This window comes from Theobroma cacao, chromosome 6 (assembly GCF_000208745.1).
Source record: "Theobroma cacao cultivar B97-61/B2 chromosome 6, Criollo_cocoa_genome_V2, whole genome shotgun sequence".
In the NCBI taxonomy this organism is placed as follows: domain Eukaryota; kingdom Viridiplantae; phylum Streptophyta; class Magnoliopsida; order Malvales; family Malvaceae; genus Theobroma; species Theobroma cacao.
Window position 1 is genome coordinate 5,407,961 of NC_030855.1, and position 4,097 is coordinate 5,412,057.

The following is a 4,097-nucleotide window of genomic DNA, read 5'->3' on the forward strand; positions in this document are numbered from 1 at the left end:
ATTTTCACCTAGGTTTTCTTGTTTTTCCCCTTGTTCTTCCTCTCTTTCTCTCTCTTCCTTGCTTGGCCGGCCATATGAAGAAAATGGGCTGATTTATGCCTTTTTATAAAGAAACAATAAAATAATAAAGGTATGACACATGGCATTTTCTTATTGGTCCATTTTTAAATTTTTAAAATTTTAATCCTTTTTATCTCCACCACACAATTAGTCAATGGTCAAAATGAGGATAAAGGAAGACCATGTGCTGGAAAAATATCCTGATGGTGGAAAATTACAATTTTGCCCATGGGGTGACAAAATTACCATTTTACCCTTTTACTCCAAATTATATCGAACTTAAAATTTTTCACTTATAAACCTCAAATCTTACTCCAATAAGTCAAATTATACTCCAATAAGTCAAATGGGGCAAAAAAAAAATCTTTTCTAAAATTTTCATTTTGTCCCCAAGTGGCAAATGACCATTTTACCCATGGATAGCGAAAATTTCGGTTTGACTCCAAATTGATCCTCGAACTCCGAACACCATATTAAACCATTCTGGGACTTTAAAATTCTTAATTTCATCGTGAATTCTCTATTTGATCTAGTTCGAGGCTTAAATCAACTTTGTTGTACGGCTAGGTACAATACCGACTTTTGTAAATTTTTCGAGACTCTCTTAGCATGCAAACATGCTATCCATCACATCTATGTCATGACAAATATTTTATAGAGTCGGGCTTGTCATCTTCTCCCCCACTTGGATCAACCATATGATCCTTCTTCATGACTGATTTCGATATCTAACCAAATATTAATATTTTAATATTATTTTATTAATAAAATATTATTTTATTCTAAAAATTTTATCTTATCTCCTTGGTACCCAAAATACTTTATTATGCCTCATTTGACTTTCGAATCACCTTTTATCACTTTTAAACATTTTAATTGACCTTAATTTGCATTCGATCAACTTTATTTATCACCATATCAAAGTAGGGGGTATTTCAAGAAAACTGTCAAACTCCTATCAGAGATATTTCTCCAAGTATAAAAAGGTCTCCCAACAGTTAGAAACTAGTTTTTAGAAGTGTTAAAGAGATTTGAGTCACATAAAAGTTGAAAAACCAGAAAATCTCTCTTGTACCTTGTTGCACCTAAATGCCCATTCTTTGTACTTGTGTTTTGCACTCAACCTTGTACCATTTAGATCAACTTGTGATCATAGGTACTTTCTTTTACTTCTCTTATTGTATTCTTAGAGTGAGGGATTCACTCTAAGTGGTTGTTTCAAGCAAGGTTTACTTGAAAGTGTTAAGGTTCTAACTTAGCCTTGAAAAGTTAAGTGTTGGGTTTTAGTTTAGCCCGTGAAAAACTAGTGTAAAGGGTTTTGGTTGAGCCTGCTAAAAGCCATTGTAAAACTTGGTGAAAGCTTGTGAATTTTACCAGTTCTTAGTGGATTTGTTGGGAAAATCCTTGGTTGGATAATCAAGGTAGTGGATGTAGGTCTTGGACCGAACCACTCTAAATTTTGCTGTCTCTTATTTACTCTGTTTTGTTTCATTTTCTTTCCTTCATTTGTCTCGCCCTTATCTAGACTTTGAGACAATATTTGAAAGAGCCAAATTGTGTTATTCACCCCCTCTTAGCACATATTATTGAGACCAATAAATGTAATGCAAGTAATGATTGAAGTTTAATGCACAACAATTCAAATCTATATTGAAAGAAGGCTCTATATACTTGATTGACAAATTTCGGTTATGAAAAGCAAAAACAACTACAATGATATGCCTAACGATTTGATGATCATATTTTCAATAGCAACAGAAGTGAAGCAAGTTAACAAAGATGATGGATGGATGTAGTTTTGCACAAGGCAGCATGTTGATTGAAGGCCACGACCTTAAGTTACTCAAGGTTGAAGCACTAAGGAAGTTAGGGATGTAGCGCTCTTCCTCCGCATTGGAAAGAGCATGGCCATAGTGTTGGATGAATGGAGTGCACCATGCAAATTCTTGAGGTTAGGTAGTCGTAGCGCTGCAAACTCTTAAGGCCAGGTCGCTGTGGAGCTAATGAAGGAGTGCCGTGGCAGCATAAGACAACCACAGTGCCGCGGTGCTAAGAAGGACGATGTTGTGGTACCACAATGCTTTCCAAAAATGATTTTCTATGCGGGAATATGGAAATTAGGTTAATTTAAACCTATATAAAAGACTTTTTTAAAGCATTCAAGAGAGAGAACGACAACATTTTTTTGGAAATTTTGAGCTAAGAACCAAGCAAGAGAACAAAAGCAATTGAGAGAGATTTGAGACCTTAAAGCTTCAACATTAGTTTCTTTCTCTATTTTGTGTTATTTTTATTTTCTTTGACTTGAATTCATGGTTAAATTTCTTTGGATAATATTTTCTTTAGATATCATGAACTAATTTATTTTTCTAGGATTATGGTAGATTTCAACATGTAGTTTGAATATTAGTTTCTCTTTTATTTATCATGAATGGTTATAGTTTTGCTTATTCAAATATGTTCTTAATGCCTTTAATTGCCTGATCAATAATTAATTCATTTATGAATTTATTTGAGACTCAATAGAGAGATATTTGATTAGACTAAGATTTAAGTAGTGTATGTTCACGTAACTTAGGTGATCTGATTTGTGATTCGAGTATACATATGCCAATTGCCATACATATATAAATTAGGACACTAGCTTAATGAACATAATTTAATTGATTCCTATAGACATATAGTGAGCTAATTAAGTTAGGTATTTGAGCAAGTATCTCGATGGAGACTTATACATAGTCTTGGATCTTAGGTTAGTAAAACCACCCAGGAAGATAAATAATTAAAGAAGCTGTTATCAGATGAAATGTTGAATGAACCCATAATCATGGGGTTTTAGTCTATTGTTTTTGTCAATTATATTTAATTTTTGTTGGTTAATTTAGTGTTTATTTTAATTTTTTTAATTAATTTTTTGTAAATTTTGGTTACTTAAATAAGATTGATTTGTTATAAGATTTTAGTACTTAGTAAAAATTTAGAAACAAATCCCTAAGAGAATGATACTTTACTTCGACTACATTACTTGTTTGCGATAACGTGCACTTGCGTGAAAACTCAATAACAAGTTTTTGACACTATTACCAGGGAATTTTTTTCCTTTTTATTTGCCAATATTAAAATTTCATAGATTAGTCCTAATTTAAGTTTTTCTTCTTTGTTTTGCAAGTTCATTTCGTCATTGTATGAGAAAAGAAAAAAACTTGGAGATTATACCATGTGATCTAGAGATTGAGAGTACATTCTAAAAACATCAACGAGAAAATCAATAAGGTTTTGCTCAAACAAATACAATGGTTGATAGATAGGATGAGTAGCAAACCTATGAGTGAGTAGTAACTGAAAATTGTTGTTTAAGGGATTATGTTGTTCCATTGGTGCAAGGGATTCCATTGAGCATTCGAAGGCTGACTATTCAAGCTAACAATTTCGAGACCAAGCCGGTCATTATCATTATGATTCAAACTTTAGTCTAATTTGTGGATTTACCAAATAATGATCCAAATGACCATATATCAAACTTTTTGGAGATATGTGATACTTTCAAACATAATGGTGTCATAGATGATGTAATTCATTTGAGGCTTTTTGCTTTTTCATTGAGGGATAAAACTAAAGTGTGGCTAAATGCACTCCCACTGGCTCAATAACAACATGGGATAATCTTGCTCAAAAGTTCCTTGTTATGTTTTTTCCTCTGGCTAAGAAAGTGAAAATGAGGAATGATATCACATCATGCATGCAGCAAGATTCTGAAATGTTGTATGATGCTCGAGAAAGATACAAAGAATTACTTCAATGTTCTCCTCATCATGGTCTTCCAAAGTGGCTTTAAGTACAGACATTCTACAATGGTTTGAGTGGTCATGCTTGGACTACAATTGATGTTGCTGCAAGAGGAGCTTTATGGCTAAATCAATTGATGAGGCATATGATTTGTTGGAAGAAATGGCTGCAAACAACTACAAGTGGCCAGTAAAACGATCAATTCATAGAAGAGTAGTTGGAATTCATAATGTTGATGCTTTTGGGCATTA